The sequence below is a fragment of the Trachypithecus francoisi genome, unplaced genomic scaffold, assembly GCF_009764315.1.
Source record: "Trachypithecus francoisi isolate TF-2019V2 unplaced genomic scaffold, Tfra_2.0 Lachesis_group14, whole genome shotgun sequence".
In the NCBI taxonomy this organism is placed as follows: Eukaryota; Metazoa; Chordata; class Mammalia; order Primates; family Cercopithecidae; genus Trachypithecus; species Trachypithecus francoisi.
In genome coordinates, this window is record NW_022681459.1 from 36,780,285 (window position 1) to 36,789,842 (window position 9,558).

Below are 9,558 nucleotides of genomic sequence, written 5' to 3' on the forward strand. Positions count from 1 at the left end.
GCTCAGTGATTGGCTCAGGAATGGGCACATGACCCAGCCCAGGCCAATCAAAGGAATCTCTGGGGCTTTTGCTAAAAACCCTAGAAAAGGGAGATACTCTTTTCTCTGGGATCAGTAACTAGGAAAAAATATCATTATGGAGCTACCTGGTCATCCTAGCTGCTACAGGAAGAGTGCCTGCCTGAGAATGGGATCAATACAGAAGAAAGATTAGCCAAAGGGTGGAAAGAGATGGAGTTCCGAGGGCATGATTTGACTTCCTGGATCCAGGCACACCTGGCTCCAGACACCCAAACTTCTGAGTTATACAGCCCAGTCATTTCTTTTTTATTTATTGAGCTGGGTTTCTCTCACCTGAAACTTGACTAAAGAGTCCAAAGATACCTATTATGGAATGTCTGATCCAAACAAGGTTACACAGGTGGCAGAACTTCATTGAACCAGTGTAGGCAGCTTTAAAGGTCATACTTCTACATTAATCCACTTTGCCTTCTGTGAACCACCTACTCCCCTCCCCCAGGAGGAATTACTCACTTGAAAACAATGACGTTGGATGTTGACTGGTGGTCCACAAAGGGTGGTTCCTGGTTCTGCAGTAGCAGCATTGCCCGGAAACTTGTTAGAAATGCAAATACCAGGCCCCAGCCCAGATCTATGGGGTCAGAAGCACTGAGGGTGGGTCCCATGAGTCTTTTTAACAAGCACTCCAGGGCATTCTGATGTACACTCAAGAATGAGCACCTCTGCCAGAAATGAGCAAATCAACTTCATTTTGGTTTAATCATTTTCTGGGCACTGTTTGCCAGAGCTGGGGGAGTACAGATAAGCCAGATGAGGTTCTTGACCTCGAGGACTCCGAGTCTGGTGGTGATAGCCACATCAGCACTCCACATCCAGCCAGCCATCTCTGAGTTGGAGGCATTTGCAACCAGCATCCATGTTTTCCTGGTTCATGGCAAACTTTCAAACCTCCAGCCCTTCATACTCATCTCCCCTGCCTCTACTCTCTCATCTGAAAGGCTCCTCTTCATGCTTTAATACCCAGCTTCAATATCCCCTCCCCAAGGCCTCCCAACAGAATTAATTGCCCCTCACCTGAGAAGGATCCTGTAGCAGGGCCTTCCGTCCTTGCTCAGGATGTAATCACATTGCATTAGCAGTGCTTGTTGGACAGTAGTGTCTCCAGCCCAGCTGTAAGTAATTTGAGGGTGAGCACTCTATTCCCTTCATCTTCTATCCAGAGCCCAGCACAGGGCCTGGCACATAGTAGAAACTAATAAATGCTTGATGAATGAATTAATACACAAATTAAAGGCAGCTCTGAAGGACAGCAAAGGCTCACATGCACAGCCTGAGATAGTACAGAGTTGACCTGAGTGGGAACCCAGAGCCTGCAGCATCACCACCCACACACCCAGGAGCTTGTCAGCAAGGCACAGTTCAGGACCCACCCCAGACTTACTGAATCAGAGGCAGCTTTCACACAAGATGCCCAGGGGACCTCTGTGCCTTTTAAAGTTTGAGAAATTCTGCAAAGGGCAACCTTACCCTTCTGCATTCATAATTCAAGGGATTATAACCAAAGTTGATGTCATCCACACAGAACACCTACAGAGGCTCTGTCAGTTGAAGCCACTTTCTCCTTCCCTTGGGAAAACTCCCAACTTGACATGTTCTGGAAAACTGAGGGGCCCAGGGAGAGCCCTTTATTGTCTCTTACCCAGGACATAGCTGGTGGGTAGCATTCTGAGAAGAGGGAAGACACCACTTCCTCCCTTGGCCGAACCCTTGGCATTGCAAAGGCTTCCAAGAAAGATACATAGAGCTTAGTTCTGGTCGAAAAGTCGCCACTTATCTAAGAATGCAATCAATAACGGCAAGGGGAAATCAATGGGGCCAGGTGATCTATCTCTCTGTGTATTTATGGAGCGTGGATCCCTTGTTGGCAGGAGGCTTCGGCGGACCGGATGGAGCCTGTGCCTGCTTCCCAGAGATCCTGATTCCCTTTCCAAGAATTATGGGGTGTCCTTTGTCTCTGCTCAATAACACCCTGGAGTTACAGAGCCATTTAGAAATGAATTGGCTCATTTTTCTCCCTCCCCCTTGCTTATAGTGACAGGTCATCCTGGCCAAGGAGTTATTAAAGGGACAGATAGAACACTTTGTACGTTCCATCTGGCCCGTGTCTGGCTCCACCAGCCTTCCTGTCAGTGGCAGGCCCCAAAGCTCTAACTCCTTGTCAGAGATATAACATTCCAGGAAAAAAAAAAAAAAAACAGGTAAAAAACTTGAGGCGAGGGTATTTTATTTTATTCCCAGTATTTTTTCCATAAAATTTCCAATTGTCCTTCACCTCTAAATACGCATTTCCTAAAAGTCTCATGAGCAAACTGAATGACAATGCATGGTTTATTTTTCCCAAAGTTAGCAAAACCAATTCCTAAAATTAAATTTACCACCAGAGGAGAATTTACACAAGTCACTTAACCTCTCTGGTTTCAGTTTCCCCATCTATGACGATGACAATCCCAGCTGCTAAAGTCACTCAAAGAAAGTGCTTCATACGGTACGTGGAGCCTAGGAGATACTCAACAGTTATTCATTCATCTTTATCTACAAAGTATTATTATTAGAATATTAATCGCCATTTCCTGAGCTCTTACATCTCAGGCTCTGTATGAAGTTGTCATAACTTTTCACCGGCAGTGGCTTGAGCAGAGGTGGAAGCTCTGGCCCTGCCACTTACTAGCTGGGGATGGGGTGTTGGGCCATCACGGGGAAATCAACATCCCTCTAGGCTTGGACCCAGGACGCCTGCAGGGTAGGGGTGGAGATCCTGCATGAAGCTGCGCTGAGATGAGGGTGTCTAATGTAGACTCAGCTCCACTCTCTGCAACAACAATTCTATTATGCCCTCCAGAGGGATCTGAGCTCCTCCTGGAAGCCTCTGGTAAGGATTCTGAGGTGATGTTGTGTATCTCAGTCCCTGGGGCTGGAGCTTTTGGGGTAGTTGGTAATACTAATAAATTCAGAGCTATATTTAAGTTCTGGTCCTTAATGTTCTCTACAGCTCTCTACAGCTCACGTGACTGTCTCCCTGTCCAGGGCTGTGTTATGGCTCACTAGAAGGCAGCTTTTCCAAACTTATCAAATGGGTCCTGTCCAGCTCATCTCTGTAAGAATGGAAAGCCTCCTGAGAATGTGCTCTATGACCTTCCACTCACCCCTAGATTAGGATATGTGGGATGCCCATAAGCCCCCAAATCCAAAATACTCTACTCTTGCAGAGTTAAAAACAAAAAAAAAAAAAAAAAAACACCGCCAGACGCAGTGGCTCACGCCTATAATCCCAGCACTTTGGGAGGCCAACGTGGGTGGATCATGAGGTCAGGAGGTCGAGACCAGCCTGGCCAATATGGTGAAACGCCGTCTCTAATAAGGATACAAAAAATTAGCTGGGCATGGTGGCGCACACCTGTAGTCCCAGCTACTCGGGAGGCTGAAGCAGGAGAATTGCTTTCACCCTGGAGGCAGAGGTTGCAGTGAGCTGAGATCACACCATTGCACTCCAGCCTGAGCGATAGGGGGAGACTCCGTCTCAAAAAAAATAAAATAAAATAACACCTATATTCTGTAGCAGACTGGCTGACAAACTGATTCTGTAACAGAACAATTCTTCCTCCTCCCAAGTATCCATACCCTTTGCCAGGTAACTGCCCCACACCCTTGACTCTGGGCTTAGTGATGGGGCCTTGTCCAGAGATATGAGAATGCACCTGCTCATTTTGTTCTCACTCTTCCATTTGCTGTCATGAGAAGGACATGCCTGAGACAGCCCACCATTCATGACAGCATAGATTTTTCTATTTATTACAACCACTTCCTGGCAGATGGCAACAAAGTTTCTAATTTTCTCAAAGGCGGGCTAGTAGAGGTTCCAACACCCTTCTTCCCCACACCTCAGTATTGACTTCACTTCCTGTGTATTTCTCAAAGCAGTCCCCCTTGTCTACTTTCATGGTTTGTCTTTTTAATCCCCATCTAGCAGCAAGTTTTGTGCTTTTTTTTTTTTTTTTTTTTTTTGAGATGGAGTCTCACTCTGTCGCCCAGGCTGGAGTGCAATGGCACGATCTCAGCTCCCTGCAATCTCTGCTTCCCAGGTTCAAGCGATTCTCCTGCCTCAGCCTACTGAGTAGCTGGGATTACAGGCACGTGCCGCCACTCTTGGCTGTTTTTCATATTTTTAGTTGAGACAGGGTTTCACCATGTTGGCCAGGCTGGTCTCGAACTTCTGACCTCAAGTGATCCGCTTGCCTCAGCCTCCCAAAGTGCTGGGATTACCGGCGTGAAAAACTGCGCCCGGTGCTTTATAAATATGTTCTGAATGAATGAAGAATCAGCAATAGAGACATTAGCAGAGAGTAGTAAGATAAGAATATGAGAAAATATTAGTTGTTGCTGTTGTTGTGTTAGACAGTGTCTCGCTCTGTCACCCAGGCTGGAATGCAGTGGCACGATCTCTGTTCACTGCAACCTCCACCTCCTGGGTTCAAGCGATTCTCATGCCTCATCCTCCCAAGTAGCTGCGATTACAAGCATGTGCCACGACACCAGGGTAATTTTTTGTTTGTTTTTGAGATGGAGTTTCACTGTGTTGCCCAGGCTGGAGTGCAGTGGCACGATCTCAGCTCACTACAACCTCCGCCTCCCGGATTTAAGCGATTCTCCTGCCTCAGCTTCCTGAGTAGCTGGGACTACAGGCACGTGCCACCATGCCCAACTAATTTTTTGTATTTTTAGTAGACATAGGGTTTCACCACGTTGGCCAGGCTGGTCTCAAACTCCTGACCTCAAGTGATCCGCCCACCTTGCCTTCCCGAAGTGCTGGGATTACAGGCATGAGCCACCACACCTGGCCTAAATATGTTTTTAATCTGGGACTGCCTGCCCATGAGAAAGGTAGGGAGAAGGGAATTCACATGGCCTCCCAAGGCAGTAGCAAGGGGAGAGGAGGGAGAACTAGGGCCTCCCAAGGCAGTAGCAAGGGGAGAGGAGGGAGAACTAGGGCGTCCCAAGGCAGTAGCAAGGGGAGAAGAGGGAGAACTAGGGCCTCCCAAGGCAGTAGCAAGAGGAGAGGAGGGAGAACTAGAAAGAGAACTTACACCTTTGGATAAGGAGCTATTAGTGGGAGAGTTAAGGAGAGCTTCCAGGGGAAGTGCTGCAAAGAGTTCTTTGCTGTGCAGGGACCTGCAGGAGGGCCTTGGATCGGGGTCCTGTGGGGCAAGGGTGGGCTGGGTGGAAAGGTGGGTAAGCAGGCCTGACCCTGCGGCCAGGGCAGGTAAAGCACAGTTGCTGCTCCTCTGCCTGCATTGCTAGAGAGCTGCATGGTTAAGATGCAACACACAGCACCCTTGGGAAGCTGGGCTCCAAAGACTCCCGGAGCCCTTTCCTTCCCCTACACCTTCCACTCCCACAGGGGTAAAGAGCAGGCCACTCTCCGTCCTAAGCCTCCATGGTTAGGGGACTAAGTGGGGTTGTTTAGGCCCTGACTTTCCTGAAACAAGAGCATCATAAAGTTTCTACAGCCACCCCTGCCTCCTCCGACTGCCCATAGCCCTCGTCCTGGGCCATCTCCAGTCCCATTCTGTGGCCACGTTGTGCTCATCTCCTGACTCTCCCAGGTCCGGGGAGGACAGTGCTCTCTCCATTTCTGCTTTGGTGGAGCTGTAACCACAACATGCCATCCTGCTAAGAACATGCTTCTACTGAGCTGTTTCCATGTGTGATATCTCCTTAGTCTACTGCCTTCTTCAGGGTAGAACTCTCTATTTCCTCAGTCCTCACTTAGTGAAGTGTGGCTGCATCACCAAACATCTGTGAGATCTTACGTGACTCTGGCCTTTTTTCCCCTACATTGAAATTACCAGATCTGGAGCGGTTGATGGATAATGTCCAGGATCTGTTTCCCTTCCAAGAGCTGTCAGTCCATTAGAAAGATTCCTACAGCTCAGAATTTTCAAAGGGGGTGGGAGAAGGAAGGAAAGATTCTCCTTTCTCTGCTGAACCACTAAAGGATCATTAAGTACTCAAAAGTCTAAGGCAACACAAAAATGCTTAATAATTGCCAGGGATTATCTATGAGGAATGGAAGAGAGGAAAGAAATGGGGAAATGAATGATCTCAAGCTGGCAAAGTGGTTTTGCTCCCAGAGGATCAACAAAGATGCTTAAAATTCAACTCCTTTTGAAGACAAAATGAAGGATTCAGGGAGCCAGGGGTTGCAGGTCAGGGGCTAACTCTACGGAGAAGGATGTGGGCCAGTGCCATTCTCAAAGGAAACTGGCAGGGTTGAGGGTTAACCTGAATGACACCAGTTCCCTGCCCCTATTTGAAAAGAAGCTTTGAACAAAGAGAACAGGTTTGCCACAAGTATTACAGAACCAGGATTAATACCATTACATGCAAATATATCATACAAATAGATAAGAAGAAAAAACCATTAACCCCAGTAGATAAATGAGCAAAGAACGCAGACAGTTCATAAAGGAAAAAAAGTCACTTTTGGCTGGGCGCGGTGGCTCAAGCCTGTAATCCCAGCACTCTGGGAGGCCGAGACGGGCGGATCACGAGGTCAGGAGATCGAGACCATCCTGGCTAACACGGTGAAACCCCGTCTCTACTAAAAACTATAAAAAACTAGCCGGGCGACGTGGCGGCGCCTGTAGTCCCAGCTACTCGGGAGGCTGAGGCAGGAGAATGGCGTGAACCCGGGAGGCGGAGCTTGCAGTGAGCTGAGATCCGCCACAGCACTCCAGCCTGGGTGACACAGCGAGACTCCGTCTCAAAAAAAAAAAAGTCACTTTTCTGTTAATAAACAAAATACTGCAAACCCTCACTAACAAAGACATGTACGTTAAAATGACAATTAGACACAAAACTTTACCCATAACATAAACAGAGTTGTTTTCTATCAAGGAGTGTTCATTATTAGAACATGTCAAAAGCTGAGATAATATTGTCTTAGTTTCCTTGGGCTGCTATAGCAAAATACCATAAACTGGGTGGTTTGTAAATAACAGAAATGTATTTGTTACGGTTCTAGAGGCTGAAAGTCCAAGATGGAGTACTAGAAGACGCAGTGATGCTGAGGACCCATTTCCCCACAGACGGTGACTTCTCACCGTGTCTTCACACAGTGGAAAAGGCAAGAGGTCCTCGTGTTTCTTTTATAGAGGCACCAATCTTTGTACAAGATTCCCACCTTCATGACCTAGGGGTCACGAGGCCCCACCTCCTAATACCATCACCTTGAGGGTTATGATTTCAACATATAAATTTTGGGAGGACACAAATATTCAGACCACAGCAGATTCACTTGCTAATAAGTGGGTAAATGTGTCCAGTCTTCTTTGAAATATGTAACAACAGTCATAAAAAGTTCATATCCTTTGACCCTGTAATTCTATCCCTAGAAATTTAACCCAAGAAAATAATTAAAGATATGAACACAGTACCTATATAGGAATAGTCATCGCAGAATTAATTACAGTAGAGAAATATTGAAGCAACCGGGTTGTCAAACAAGGAAATGGCTAAGTGAAGTAAGGTACGTTCACATAAAGAAATACATGTGGGCATTAGAAGTCATGTTTTCAAAAAACACTTCAATGGCATGAAGAATTTCTCCTAACGTTGAGTGAAAACTAATGTTTCTGGCTTACAAGCCAGAAAACTGAATATGTCATAATATCCATAGGTAAAAATGTGTACTTTTGGAATATATAAGCATGGGCATAGAAAAGAAGGTGGAAGAGGCCAGGGGCGGTGGCTCACGCCTTTAATCCCAGCACTTTGGGAAGCCGAGGCGGGTGGATCACGAGGTCAGGAGATCGAGACCATTCTGGCTAACACGGTGAAACTCCATCTCCACTAAAAATACAAAAAAGTAGCCAGGCATGGTGGCAGGCACCTGTAGTCCCAGCTACTCAGAAGGCTGAGACAGGAGAATCACTGGAACCTGGGAGGCAGAGGTTGCAGTGAGCCGAGATCATGCCACTGCACTCCAGCCTGGCGACAGAGCAAGACTCCGTCTCAAAAAAAAAAAGGGTGGGGGGGGTGGAAGGAAATACATCAACATGCTAATAGTCATCAGGACTGGGGAAAGCAGAGCAGAAAAATCTCACAGTGGCCAACATCCACCAGGAAAACAAAGAAACAGCGAAGCCTATTCAGAATGGAGAGGAAGACCACTCTTGGGAGGAGGAAAAGGCCACCAGCCTACAAGAAAGAACAAACAGAAACAGGCTCGCCAACTTGCCCCTAATTTTCTTTTTTTCTTTAACTTCTGGGATACATGCGTAGAACGTGCAGGTTTGTTACATAGGTATACCTGTGCCATGGTGGTTTGCTGCACCTTTCAACCTGTCATTTAGGGTTTTTTTGTTGGTGGTGGGTTTTTTTTGTTGTGTTGTTTTTGTTTTTGTTTTTGAGACGGAGTCTCGCTCTGTCGCCCAGGCTGCAGTGCAGTGGTGCCATCTCGGCTCACTACAAGCTCCACCTCCCGGGTTCACACCATTCTCCCACCTCAGCCTCCCGAGTAGCTGAGCCTACGGGCACCCACCACCATGCCCGGCTAATTTTGTTTTTGTATTTTTAGTAGAGAGGGAGTTTCACTGTGTTAGCCAGGATGGTCTCGATCTCCTGACCTCATGATCTGCCCACCTTGGCCTCCCAAAGTGCTGGGATTACAGGCGTGAGCCACCGCTCCTGGCCCATCTAGGTTTTAAGCTCTGCGTGCATTAGGTATTTCTCCTAATGCTATCCCTCCCCTTTCCCTCCACTCCCCCAACAGTCCCCAGTGTGTGACGTTCCCCTCCCTGTGTCCATGTGTTCTTGTTGTTCAAACTCCCACTTATGGCTGAGAACACAGTGTTTGGTTTTCTGTTCCCATGTTAGTTTGCTGAGAATGATGGCGCCGACCTTCATCCACATCCCTGCAAAGGACATGAACTCATTCTTTTTTACTGGCCCCTAATTTTCAATGGGCCATACCCAATAGGCAGGTCAATGATGGGATGGATAGAGGTGGAGATGACATGGGAATGTTCATGGAGGAGATGAGAGGAATCAGGAGAGAAGAGGGAGCTACAATTGAGGAATTGTCTGTGTATCCTTATGGGAAGCTCTCTAATCCCCATGACCATCATGATGAATTTTGCCTATGCCTGGACTCCTGCCATTTTCCATGAGGTTAATATTGTGAGTCCCATTGTGTTATCTTTCCTTGCATTTTCCTAATGTCTTTACTCATTTGCTATGAGTGTTATGTTTTTTCCATGTGTCAGGTGAGTCTTGTGCTTCCAGCTTCTAACTTGATGTTTGTAGATGATTGATAAATATCAATAAATAAAGCCTTTGTACCCAGTCTAAGTTTCTGTCATCAGTAGAGTTTTGCTCATTTGCATGGAAAAATATAAAGTTAATAGAGCAATTAAAAAGCAATCTATGCATTTATTATTGTCTCATTTTTAAGAATGTATACTTACATGTAACATACAA

The 9,558-nt window shown here is 46.7% G+C and overlaps 1 pseudogene; it reads left to right on the plus strand.

The window, feature by feature from the left end:
• Positions 1-6,254: 6,254 nt before the first annotated feature.
• On the plus strand, positions 6,255-9,248 carry LOC117096513 (annotated as a pseudogene).
• The last annotated feature ends 310 nt before the right edge of the window (positions 9,249-9,558 follow it).